This window comes from Carcharodon carcharias, chromosome 13 (assembly GCF_017639515.1).
Source record: "Carcharodon carcharias isolate sCarCar2 chromosome 13, sCarCar2.pri, whole genome shotgun sequence".
NCBI classification, from domain to species: Eukaryota; Metazoa; Chordata; class Chondrichthyes; order Lamniformes; family Lamnidae; genus Carcharodon; species Carcharodon carcharias.
Window position 1 is genome coordinate 75,281,081 of NC_054479.1, and position 14,402 is coordinate 75,295,482.

Below are 14,402 nucleotides of genomic sequence, written 5' to 3' on the forward strand. Positions count from 1 at the left end.
GGGAGCAACGAATGCAGTAGACTAAGTTGGGGGAAATGCAAGTGAAATGCTGCTTCACTTGAAAGGAGTATTTGGGCCCTTGGACGGTGAGGAGAGAGGAAGTGAAGGGGCAGGTGTTGCATCTTTTGTGTGGGCATGGGGAGGTGCTATAGGTGGGGGTTGAGGAGTAGGGGGTGATGGAGGAGTGGACCAGGGTGTCCCGGAGGGAACGATCCCTACAGAATGCCGCCAGGGGGGTGAAGGGAAGATGTGTTTGGTGGTGACATCATGCTGGAGTTGGCGGAAATGGCGGAGGATGATCCTTTGAATGTGGAGGCTGGTGGGGTGATAAGTGAGGACAAGGGAGACCCTATCATGTTTCTGGGAGGGAGGAGAAGGCGTGAGGGCGGATGTGCGGGAGATGGGCCAGACACAGTTGAGGGCCCTGTCAGCGACCATGGGTGGAAAACCTTGGTTAAGGAAGAAGGAGGACATATCAGAGGAACTGTTTTTGAAGCTAGCATCATCAAAACAGATGTGACGGAGGCGAAAGAACTGAGAGAATGGGATGGAGTCCTTACAGGAAGCGGGATGAGAGGAGCTGTAGTCGAGGTAGCTGTGGGAGTCGGTAGGCTTGTCATGGATATTGGTGGACAGTCTATCACCAGAAATTGAGACAGACAGGTCAAGGAAGGGAAGGGAAGTGTCAGAGATGGACCATGTGAAAATGATGGAGGGGTGGAGATTAGAAGCAAAATTAATAAATTTTTCCAAGTCCCGACGAGAGCATGGAAGCAGCACCAAAGTAATCATCAATGTACTGGAGAAAGAGTTGTGGAAGGGGGCCGGAGTTGGACTGGAACAAGGAATATTCCACATACCCCATAAAGAGACAGGCATAGCTGGGGCCCATGCGGGGTACCCATAGCCACACCTTTTATTTGGAGGAAGTGAGAAGAGTTAAAGGAGAAATTGTTCAGTGTGAGAACAAGTTCAGCCAGATGGAGGGGCGTAGTGGTGGATGGGATTGTTCAGGCCTCTGTTCGAGGAAGAAGCTAAGGGCCCTCAGACCATCCTGGTGGGGGATTGGACGTCCATGGTGAAGACGAGGCGGTTGGGGCCAACGAACTGGAAATTGTTGATGTGATGTAAGGTGTCAGAGGAATCACGAATGTAGGTGGAAAGGGACTGGACAAGGGGAGAGAGAAGGGAGTCAAGATAACGAGAAATGAGTTCTGTGGGGCAGAAACAGGCTGACACGATCAGTCTACCGGGACAATTCTGTTTGTGGATTTTGGGTAGGAGGTAGAAGCGGGCCGATCGAGGTTGGGCGACTATCAGGTTGGAAGCTGTGGGAGAAAGATCTCCAGAGGAGATGAGGTCAGTGACAGTCCTGGAAACAATGGCTTGATGTTCAGTGGTGGGGTCATGGTCCAGGGAGAGGTAGGAGGAAGTGTCTGCGAGTTGACACTCAGCCTCCGCGAGGTAGAGGTCCGTGCGCCAGAAAACAACAGCACCACCCTTGTCAGTGGGTTTGATGACCATGTTGGGGTTGAACCTGAGAGAATGGAGTGCAGTAAGTTCAGAGAGAGACAGGTTAGAATGGGTGAGAGGAGCAGAGAAATTGAGACGACTAATGTCGCGCCGACAGTTCTCAATGAAAAGATCAAGAGAAGGTAAGAATCCAGAGGGGAGGGGTCCAGGTGGAGGGAGAATATTGGAGGTGGGTAAAAGGATCCGTTGAACAGGGAGAGGACTCCTGCCCAAAGAAGTGAGCATGGAGACGAAGACGGCAGAAGAAGAGTTCAGCATCGTGCCGAGCCCGAAATTCATTGAGATGAGGGCATAAGGGTATGAAACTAAGTCCTATGCAAAGCACTGAACGTTCAGCGTCAGAGAGGGGGTATAGTGAAAACATGGCCAGGGCTGGGATTGGAAGATGGGGTGGAGACCGAGGGACAGGCAGGGGTGGAGGGTCCTAGATGGGTGTTGGTGTCGATGAGTTGTTGGAGCTTGCATTCCTTAGCACTTGAGAGAAAGAGAAAAAGTTTCTTGTTGAGGCGTCGGATGAGACGAAGAATAAAATGAAACTGGGGGCACGCGCAGCTTTGAAAAAGGGTGCGGTGGTGCTGCTGGAGGGAGAGGTCGAGTGTGTTCATATGGCGGCACATGGCACTGAGTGTGGATTACAGAATGTGACGGAACAGCAGTCCGAGAAACATTTTATGTCCCGGAGATACCTGTAATCCTGGGTGGGTTCGAAACAAGAGGGATGGAATTTCAGTTGAAATCCACGTGGGCTAAGTCGGAAACGGAGACAGTCACTGAGAAAGGAGATCTGGCTGTGAAAGCAGGTTTTAGTAAACACCTTGTCAAACGCCAGGAGATAAATGGAAAGCAATGAAGGTGAACAAGGCAAAAGAGAGATACGGAAATCTTGTCGCAGAGAGGAGCAGAACTTCTTCAAGGTAGGCATTTCTTGACGAGGAGTGGCAGTCAATTAAACACAGAGATTAAAAAAAAACCTGCGGATGCTGGAAATCCAAAACAAAAAGAGAATTACCTGGAAAAACTCAGCAGGTCTCTGATCTCTCTGTCTCAATTTCTGGTGATAGACTGTCCACCAATATCCATGACAAGCCTACCGACTCTCACGGCTACCTTGACTACAGCTCCTCACAACCCGCATCCTGGAAGGACTCCATCCCATTCTCTCAGTTCCTTCACCTCCGTCACATCTGTTCTGATGAAGCTACCTTCAAAAACAGTTCCTCTGACGTCCTCCTTCTTCCTTAACCGAGGTTTTCCACCCACGGTCGTTGACAGGGCCCTCAACCGTGTCCGGCCCATCTCCCGCGCATCCGCCCTCACGCCTTCTCCTCCCTCCCAGAAACATGATAGGGTCTCCCTTGTCCTCACTTATCACCCCACCAGCCTCCACATTCAAAGGATCATCCTCCAGCATGCCAACTCCAGCATGATGCCACCACCAAACACATCTTCCCTTCACCCCCCTGGCGGCACTCTGTAGGGATCGCTCCCTCCTGGACACCCTGGTCCACTCCTACATCACCCCCTACTCCTCAACCCCCAGCTATGGCACCTCCCCATGCCCACGCAAAAGATGCAACACCTGCCCCTTCACTTCCTCTCTCCTCACCGTCCAAGGGCCCAAACACTCCTTTCAAGTGAAGCAGCATTTCACTTGCATTTCCCCCAACTTAGTCTACTGCATTCGTTGCTCCCAATGCAGTCTCCTCTACATTGGAGAGACCAAACGTAAACTGGGCGACCACTTTGCAGAACACCTGCGGTCTGTCCGCAAGAATGACCCAAACCTCCCTGTCGCTTGCCATTTTAACACTCCACCCTGCTCTCTTGCCCACATGTCTGTCCTTGGCTTGCTGCATTGTTTCAGTGAAGCCCAACGCAAACTGGAGGAACAGCACCTCATCTTCCGACTAGGCACTTTACAGCCTTCGGGACTGAATATTGAACGGAACAACTTTAGATCTTGAACTCCCTCCTCCATCCCCTTTCCGTTTCTTCCCCCTTCCTTTTGTTTTTTCCAATAATTTATACAGATTTTTCTTTTCCCAACTATTTCCATTATTTTTAAATCTTTTATGCCCTGCTAGTCTTTCCACCCCACCCCCACTAGAGCTGTACCTTGAGTGCCCTGCCATCCATTCTTAATTAGCACATTCGTTTAGATAATATCACCACCTTCAACACCTCTGTGTTCTTTGTCTGTGACATCTTTTGATTATCTGCTCCCATCACTGCTTGCTTGTCCCTACAACCACACCACCACCCCCCCACCACTTTTCTCCCACCAGCACCACCACCCCGCCCCCCCACCTTAAACCAGCTTATATTTCACCCCTCTCCTAATATTCACGCAGTTCTGTTGAAGGGTCATGAGGACTCGAAACGTCAACTCTTTTCTTCTCTGCCGATGCTACCAGACCTGCTGAGTTTTTCCAGGTAATTCTGTTTTTGTTTTGGATTTCCAGCATCCGCAGTTTTTTGTTTTTATCTGTGTGTGGAATTCAGCATGTCTCCCTGGACTGAGCCCAGTGCGATCGATTCACAGGTCAGAATCCAATACACAGATGTGAGCTGCAGGCTGGAATCTAATCGAGGGGGGCCAGGGCTTTATGTATGGAATAATATATATACACGGAGAGATTTACAGGCTTGCTCTATCTCCTAACTTTATGCTGGTTCTACGAGGACATCCAAATCTCCCCAGACATCATCTAAAATTTGCTCACCATTTAAAAAATATTTTGCTTTTCTATTCTTTCTACCAAAGTGAATAACCTCATTTCTTCACAATCTCTGCCCCCGCCACCTTATTGCCCATTCACTTAACGTTTATCCCTTTGCAGCTTCTTTGTATCCTCTTCGCATCGTACCATCTTTCTTACTAACGGGGAATTCAGTGACGGTAGAAGTTATGGAAAGTTTACAGCATGGAGGCCACTTGGCTCACTGTATCAACCCCGGCCAATAGACAAACTACTCAGCCTAATTCCACTTTCCAGCATTCGGTCCATAGCCCTGCAGGTTACGGCACTTCAGGTGCACACCCAGACACCTTTTAAATGAGTCGAGGGTTTCTGCCTCTGCTACCCTTTCAGGCAGTGAGTTCTAGAGCCCCACAACCCTCTGGGTGAAAAGAATTTTCCTCATCTCCCCTCTAATCCTCTACCAATCGCTTTAAATCTATGCTCCTATTCACTGACCTCTCTTGCTAAAGTAAATAGATCTTTCCCAACCACTCTATCCAGGCCCCTCATAATTTTTTACATCTCAATCAAATCTCCCCTCAGATTCCTCTGTTCCAAGGAGAAAAACCCCAGCCTATCCAATCTTTCCTCATAGCTGCAATTTTCCAGTCCTGGCAACGTCCTCATAAATCTTCTCTGTACCCTCCCTAATGCAATCACATCCTTCCTGTAATGAGGTGACTAGAACTGCATACAGTACTCAAGTTGTGCTACCTTTGCAACAAAGGTACTACCTTTCAATGTCGAGGAGGTGGCACTTAGTGCAAATAAACTTGCAGAGATTTGGGGATAGAGATGAGGAAGGGGACTAATTGGATTGCTCTACAGAAAGCCAACATGAACATGATGGGCTGAATGGCTTCCTTCTGTGCCACCCACTGCATAAAAAAGTATCTTCCTCATACCCCCTGCATCTTCTCCCCGAAATCTCAAATCTGTGTCCCATAGTCTTCGTACCATCAGTTAATGGGAATGGTTTTTCTTTGTCATATCTAAACCTAGGTAAAAACAAAAACAGAATTACCTGGAAAAACTCAGCAGGTCTGGCAGCATCGGCGGAGAAGAAAAGAGTTGACGTTTCGAGTCCTCATGACCCTTCGACAGAACTTGAGTTCGAGTCCAAGAAAGAGTTGAAATATAAGCTGGTTTAAGGTGTGTGTGTTGGGGGCGGAGAGATAGAGAGAGAGAGAGGTGGGGGGGGGTGTGGTTGTAGGGATAAACAAGCAGTGATAGAAGCAGATCATCAAAAGATGTCAACGGCAATAGTACAATAGAACACATAGGTGTTAAAGTTAAAGTTGGTGATATTATCTAAACGAATGTGCTAATTAAGAATGGATGGTAGGGCACTCAAGGTACAGCTCTAGTGGGGTTTTTTTTTATAATGGAAATAGGTGGGAAAAGGAAAATCTTTATAATTTATTGGACAAAAAAAGAAAGGGGGAAACAGAAAGGGGGTGGGAATGGGGGAGGGAGCTCACGACCTAAAGTTGTTGAATTCAATATTCAGTCCGGAAGGCTGTAAAGTCCCTAGTCGGAAGATGAGGTGTTGTTCCTCCAGTTTACGTTGGGCTTCACTGGAACAATGCAGCAAGCCAAGGACAGACATGTGGGCAAGAGAGCAGGGTGGAGTGTTAAAATGGCAAGCGACAGGGAGGTTTGGGTCATTCTTGCGGACAGACCGCAGGTGTTCTGCAAAGCAGTCGCCCAGTTTACGTTTGGTCTCTCCGATGTAGAGGAGACCACATTGGGAGCAATGAATGCAGTAGACTAAGTTGGGGGAAATGCAAGTGAAATGCTGCTTCACTTGCAAGGAATGTTTGGGTCCTTGGACGGTGAGGAGAGAGGAAGTGAAGGGGCAGGTGTTGCATCTTTTGCGTGGGCATGGGGTGGTGCCATAGGAGGGGGTTGAGGAGTAGGGGGTGATGGAGGAGTGGACCAGGGTGTCCCGGAGGGAGCGATCCCTACGGAATGCCGATAAGGGGGGTGAAGGGAAGATGTGTTTGGTGGTGGCATCATGCTGGAGTTGGCGGAAATGGCGGAGGATGATCCTTTGAATGCGGAGGCTGGTGGGGTGATAAGTGAGGACAAGGGGGACCCTATCATGTTTCTGGGAGGGAGGAGAAGGCGTGAGGGCGGATGCGCGGGAGATGGGCCGGACACGGTTGAGGGCCCTGTCAACGACCGTGGGTGGAAAACCTCGGTTAAGGAAGAAGGAGGACATGTCAGAGGAACTGTTTTTGAATGTAGCATCATCGGAACAGATGCGACGGAGGCGAAGGAACTGAGAGAATGGGATGGAGTCCTTACAGGAAGCGGGGTGTGAGGAGCTGTAGTCGAGATAGCTGTGGGAGTCGGTGGGTTTGTAATGGATATTGGTGGACAGTCTATCACCAGAGATTGAGACAGAGAGGTCAAGGAAGGGAAGGGAAGTGTCAGAGATGGACCACGTGAAAATGATGGAGGGGTGGAGATTGGAAGCAAAATTAATAAATTTTTCCAAGTCCCAACGAGATCATGAAGCGGCACCGAAGTAATCATCGATGTACCGGAGAAAGAGTTGTGGAAGGGGGCCGGAGTAGGACTGCAACAAGGAATGTTCCACATACCCCATAAAGAGACAGGCATAGCTGGGGCCCATGCGGGTACCCATAGCCACACCTTTTATTTGGAGGAAGTGAGAGGAGTTGAAGGAGAAATTGTTCAGCGTGAGAACAAGTTCAGCCAGACGGAGGAGAGTAGTGGTGGATGGGGATTGTTCGGGCCTCTGTTCGAGGAAGAAGCTAAGGGCCCTCAGACCATCCTGGTGGGGGATGGAGGTGTAGAGGGATTGGACGTCCATGGTGAAGAGGAAGCGGTTGGGGCCAGGGAACTGGAAATTGTTGATGTGACGTAAGGTGTCAGAGGAATCACGGATGTAGGTGGGAAGGGACTGGACAAGGGGAGAGAGAAGGGAGTCAAGATAACGAGAAATGAGTTCTGTGGGGCAGGAACAAGCTGAGACGATCGGTCTACCGGGGCAGTTCTGTTTGTGGATTTTGGGTAGGAGATAGAAGCGGGCTGTCCGAGGTTGGGCGACTATCAGGTTGGAAGCTGTGGGAGGGAGATCCCCAGAGGAGGTGAGGTCAGTGACAGTCCTGGAAACAATGGCTTGATGTTCTGTGGTGGGGTCATGGTCCAGGGAGAGGTAGGAGGAAGTGTCTGCGAGTTGACGCTCAGCCTCCGCGAGGTAGAGGTCAGTGCGCCAGACAACAACAGCACCACCCTTGTCAGCGGGTTTGATGACAATGTCAGGGTTGGACCTGAGAGAATGGAGTGCAGTAAGTTCAGAGAGAGACAGGTTAGAATGGGTGAGAGGAGCAGAGAAATTGAGACGACTAATGTCGCGCCGACAGTTCTCAATGAAAAGATCAAGAGAAGGTAAGAATCCAGAGGGAGGGGTCCAGGTGGAGGGAGAATATTGGAGATGGGTAAATGGATCCGTTGAACTGGGAGAGGACTCCTGCCCAAAGAAGTGAGCCCGGAGACGAAGACGGCGGAAGAAGAGTTCAGTATCATGCCGAGCCCGAAATTCATTGAGGTGAGGGCGTAAGAGTATGAAACTAAGTCCTTTGCTGAGCACTGAACGTTCAGCATCGGAGAGGGGAAGGTCAGGGGGTATAGTGAATACACGGCTGGGGCTGGGATTGGAAGATGGGGTGGGGAGGGAGGGACAGGCAGGGGTGGAGGGTCCTAGATGGGTGTTGGTGTCGATGAGTTGTTGGAGCTTGCGTTCCTTAGCACTTGAGAGAAAGAGAAAAAGTTTCTTGTTGAGGCGTCGGATGAGCTGAAGGATAAAATGAAACTGGGGGCACGCGCAGCTTTGAAAAAGGGTATGGCGGTGCTGCTGGAGGGAGAGGTCGAGTGTGTTCATATGGCGGCGCATGGCACTGAGTGTGGATTTCAGAATGTGACGGGAACAGCAGCCCGAGAAACGTTTTATGTCCCGGAGATACCTGTAATCCTGGGTGGGTTCGAAACATGAGGGGTGGAATTTCAGTTGAAATCCACGTGGGGTAAGTCGGAGACGGAGACAGTCACTGAGAAAGGAGATATGGCTGTGAAAGCGGGTTTTAGTAAACACCTTGTCAAACACTAGGAGGGAAATGGAAAGCAACAAAGGTGAGCAAGACAACAGAGAAATACGGAAATCTTGTCGCAGAGAGGAACAGAACTTCCTCAAGGAGGTAGGCATTTCTTGAAGAGCAGTAGCAGTCAATTAAACACAGAGATAAAAACAAAAAAACTGCGGATGCTGGAAATCCAAAACAAAAACAGAATTACCTGGAAAAACTCAGCAGGTCTGGCAGCATCAGCGGAGAAGAAAAGAGTTGACGTTTCGAGTCCTCATGACCCTTCGACAGAACTTGAGTTCGAGTACAAGAAAGTTGAAATATAAGCTGGTTTAAGGTGTGTTTGTGGGGGGTGGAGAGATAGAGAGAGAGAGAGGTGGGGGGGGTGGTGTGGTTGTAGGGACAAACAAGCAGTGATAGAAGCAGATCATCAAAAGATGTCAACGACAATAGTACAATAGAACACATAGGTGTTAAAGTTAAAGTTGGCGATATTATCTAAACGAATGTGCTAATTAAGAATGGATGGTAGGGCACTCAAGGTAAAGCTCTAGTGGGGATTTTTTTTTTATATATATAATGGAAATAGGTGGGAAAAGGAAAATCTTTATAAATTATTGGAAAAAAAAAAGGAAGGGGGAAACAGAAAGGGGGTGGGGATGGGGGAGGGAGCTCACGACCTAAAGTTGTTGAATTCAATATTCAGTCCGGAAGGCTGTAAAGACCCTAGTCGGAAGATGAGGTGTTGTTCCTCCAGTTTACGTTGGGCTTCACTGGAACAATGCAGCAAGCCAAAGACAGACATGTGGGCAAGAGAGCAGGGTGGAGTGTTAAAATGGCAAGCGACAGGGAGGTTTGGGTCATTCTTGCGGACAGACTGCAGGTGTTCTGCAAAGCGGTCGCCCAGTTTACGTTTGGTCTCTCCAATGTAGAGGAGACCACATTGGGAGCAACGAATGCAGTAGACTAAGTTGGGGGAAATGCAAGTGAAATGCTGCTTCACTTGAAAGGAGTGTTTGGGTCCTTGGACGGTGAGGAGAGAGGAAGTGAAGGGGCAGGTGTTGCATCTTTTGCGTGGGCATGGGGTGGTGCCATAGGAGGGGGTTGAGGAGTAGGGGGTGATGGAGGAGTGGACCAGGGTGTCCCGGAGGGAGCGATCCCTACGGAATGCCGATAAGGGGGGTGAAGGGAAGATGTGTTTGGTGGTGGCATCATGCTGGAGTTGGCGGAAATGGCGGAGGATGATCCTTTGAATGCGGAGGCTGGTGGGGTGATAAGTGAGGACAAGGGGGACCCTATCATGTTTCTGGGAGGGAGGAGAAGGCGTGAGGGCGGATGCGCGGGAGATGGGCCGGACACGGTTGAGGGCCCTGTCAACGACCGTGGGTGGAAAACCTCGGTTAAGGAAGAAGGAGGACATGTCAGAGGAACTGTTTTTGAATGTAGCATCATCGGAACAGATGCGACGGAGGTGAAGGAACTGAGAGAATGGGATGGAGTCCTTACAGGAAGCGGGGTGTGAGGACCAAGGACCCAAACACTCCTTTCAAGTGAAGCAGCATTTCACTTGCATTTCCCCCAACTTAGTCTACTGCATTCGTTGCTCCCAATGTGGTCTCCTCTACATTGGAGAGACCAAACGTAAACTGGGCGCCCGCTTTGCAGAACACCTGCGGTCTGTCCGCAAGAATGACCCAAACCTCCCTGTCGCTTGCCATTTTAACACTCCACCCTGCTCTCCTGCCCACATGTCTGTCCTTGGCTTGCTGCATTGTTCCAGTGAAGCCCAACGTAAACTGGAGGAACAACACCTCATCTTCCGACTAGGGATTTTACAGCCTTCCGGACTGAATATTGAATTCAACAACTTTAGGTCGTGAGTTCCCTCCCCCATCCCCACCCCCTTTCTGTTTCCCCCTTCCTTTTTTTTCCAATAAATTATAAAGATTTTCCTTTTCCCACCTATTTCCATTATATATAAAAAAAAACCCCCACTAGAGCTATACCTTGAGTGCCCTACCATCCATTCTTAATTAGCACATTCGTTTAGATAATATCACCAACTTTAACTTTAACACCTATGTGTTCTATTGTACTATTGTCGTTGACATCTTTTGATGATCTGCTTCTATCACTGCTTGTTTGTCCCTACAACCACACCAACCCCCTCCACCTCTTTGTCTCTCTATCTCTCCGCCCCCCACACACACACCTTAAACCAGCTTATATTTCAACTCTTTCTTGGACTCGAACGCAAGTTCTGTCGAAGGGTCATGAGGACTCGAAACGTCAACTCTTTTCTTCTCCGCTGATGCTGCCAGACCTGCTGAGTTTTTCCAGGTAATTCTGTTTTTGTTTTGGATTTCCAGCTTCCGCAGTTTTTTTGTTTTTATCTCTGTGTTTACCTGACTACTACTGCTCTTCAAGAAATGCCTACCTCCTTGAAGAAGTTCTGTTCCTCTCTGCGACAAGATTTCCGTATTTCTCTGTTGTCTTGCTCACCTTCGTTGCTTTCCATTTCCCTCCTAGTGTTTGACAAGGTGTTTACTAAAACCCGCTTTCACAGCCATATCTCCTTTCTCAGTGACTGTCTCCGTCTCCGACTTACCCCACGTGGATTTCAACTGAAATTCCACCCCTCGTGTTTCGAACCCACCCAGGATTACGGGTATCTCTGGGACATAAAACATTTCTCGGACTGCTGTTCCCGTCACATTCTGAAATCCACACTCAGTGCCATGCGCCGCCATATGAACACACTCGACCTCTCCCTCCAGCAGCACCGCCATACCCTTTTTCAAAGCTGCGCGTGCCCCCAGTTTCATTTTATCCTTCAGCTCATCCGACGCCTCAACAAGAAACTTTTTCTCTTTCTCTCAAGTGCTAAGGAACGCAAGCTCCAACAACTCATCGACACCAACACACATCTAGGACCCTCCACCCCTGCCTGTCCCTCCGTCCCCACCCTTTCTTCCAATCCCAACCCCAGACGTGTATTCACTATACCCCCTGCCCTTCCCCTCTCCGATGCTGAACGTTCAGTGCTCAGCAAAGGACTTAGTTTCATACCCTTACGCCCTCACCTCAATGAATTTCGGGCTCGGCATGATACTGAACTCTTCTTCCGCCGTCTTCGTCTCCGGGCTCACTTCTTTGGGCAGGAGTCCAGTTCAACGCAGTCACTGAGAAAGGAGATATGGCTGTTCAACGGATCCATTTACCCATCTCCAATATTCTCCCTCCACCTGGACCCCTCCCTCTGGATTCTTACCTTCTCTTGATCTTTTCATTGAGAACTGTCGGCGCGACATTAGTCGTCTCAATTTCTCTGCTCCTCTCACCCATTCTAACCTGTCTCTCTCTGAACTTACTGCACTCCATTCTCTCAGGTCCAACCCTGACATTGTCATCAAACCCACTGACAAGGGTGGTGCTGTTGTTGTCTGGCGCACTGACCTTTACCTCGCGGAGGCTGAGCGTCAACTCGCAGACACTTCCTCCTACCTCTCCCTGGACCATGACCCCACCACTGAACATCAAGCCATTGTTTCCAGGACTGTCACTGACCTCACCTCCTCTGGGGATCTCCCTCCCACAGCTTCCAACCTGATAGTCGCCCAACCTCGGACAGCCCGCTTCTATCTCCTACCCAAAATCCACAAACAGAACTGCCCCAGTAGACCGATCGTCTCAGCTTGTTCCTGCCCCACAGAACTCATTTCTCGTTATCTTGACTCCCTTCTCTCTCCCCTTGTCCAGTCCCTTCCCACCTACATCCGTGATTCCTCTGACACCTTACGTCACATCAACAATTTCCAGTTCCCTGGCCCCAACCGCTTCCTCTTCACCATGGACGTCCAATCCCTCTACACCTCCATCCCCCACCAGGATGGTCTGAGGGCCCTTAGCTTCTTCCTTGAACAGAGGCCCGAACAATCCCCATCCACCACTACTCTCCTCCGTCTGGCTGAACTTGTTCTCATGCTGAACAATTTCTCCTTCAACTCCTCTCACTTCCTCCAAATAAAAGGTGTGGCAATGGGTACCCGCATAGGCCCCAGCTATGCCTGTCTCTTTATGGGGTATGTGGAACATTCCTTGTTGCAGTCCTACTCTGGCCCCCTTCCACAACTCTTTCTCCGGTACATCGATGATTACTTCGGTGCCGCTTCATGCTCTCGTTGGGACTTGGAAAAATTTATTAATTTTGCTTCCAATCTCCACCCCTCCATCATTTTCACGTGGTCCATCTCTGACACTTCCCTTCCCTTCCTTGACCTCTCTGTCTCAATCTCTGGTGATAGACTGTCCACCAATATCCATTACAAACCCACCGACTCCCACAGCTATCTCGACTACAGCTCCTCACACCCCGCTTCCTGTAAGGACTCCATCCCATTCTCTCAGTTCCTTCGCCTCCGTCGCATCTGTTCCGATGATGCTACATTCAAAAACAGTTCCTCTGACATGTCCTCCTTCTTCCTTAACCGAGGTTTTCCACCCACGGTCGTTGACAGGGCCCTCAACCGTGTCCGGCCCATCTCCCGCGCATCCGCCCTCACGCCTTCTCCTCCCTCCCAGAAACATGATAGGGTCCCCCTTGTCCTCACTTATCACCCCACCAGCCTCCGCATTCAAAGGATCATCCTCCGCCATTTCCGCCAACTCCAGCATGATGCCACCACCAAACACATCTTCCCTTCACCCCCCTTATCGGCATTCCGTAGGGATCGCTCCCTCCGGGACACCCTGGTCCACTCCTCCATCACCCCCTACTCCTCAACCCCCTCCTATGGCACCACCCCATGCCCACGCAAAAGATGCAACACCTGCCCCTTCACTTCCTCTCTCCTCACCGTCCAAGGACCCAAACATTCCTTGCAAGTGAAGCAGCATTTCACTTGCATTTCCCCCAACTTAGTCTACTGCATTCATTGCTCCCAATGTGGTCTCCTCTACATCGGAGAGACCAAACGTAAACTGGGCGACTGCTTTGCAGAACACCTGCGGTCTGTCCGCAAGAATGACCCAAACCTCCCTGTCGCTTGCCATTTTAACACTCCACCCTGCTCTCTTGCCCACATGTCTGTCCTTGGCTTGCTGCATTGTTCCAGTGAAGCCCAACGTAAACTGGAGGAACAACACCTCATCTTCCGACTAGGGACTTTACAGCCTTCCGGACTGAATATTGAATTCAACAACTTTAGGTCGTGAGCTCCCTCCCCCATCCCCACCCCCTTTCTGTTTCCCCCTTTCTTTTTTTGTCCAATAAATTATAAAGATTTTCCTTTTCCCACCTATTTCCATTATATATATAAAAAAAAAACCACTAGAGCTATACCTTGAGTGCCCTACCATCCATTCTTAATTAGCACATTCGTTTAGATAATAACACCTATGTGTTCTATTGTACTATTGCCGTTGACATCTTTTGATGATCTGCTTCTATCACTGCTTGTTTCTCCCTACAACCACACCACTCCCCCACCTCTCTCTCTCTCTATCTCTCCGCCCCCAACACACACACCTTAAACCAGCTTATATTTCAACTCTTTCTTGGACTCGAACTCAAGTTCTGTCGAAGGGTCATGAGGACTCGAAACGTCAACTCTTTTCTTCTCCGCCGATGCTGCCAGACCTGCTGAGTTTTTCCAGGTAATTCTGTGTTTGTTTTGGATTTCCAGCATCCGCAGTTTTTTTGTTTTTATCTAAACCTAGGTACATGGATCATTAAATCGTGATGAACAGGTACAGAAAATAATCAAAAAGGCTACTGGAATGCTGGCCTTTTATACCTCGAGGACTAGAATACAAGCTATAGAAGTCATGCTTCAGCTATACAAAGCCTTAGTTAGATCACGATACCTGTGCTATTGTGAGTAGTTCTGTGCGCCACATCTTAGAAGGGAGTGCAGTGTTTAGGAGTTGAGCAGTTTTACATATGGATTGATGGGTACCTGGGAATGTTACAGGCTTGAATCCAATCGACAGGTATAGGCAGTTTATAATTTGAATG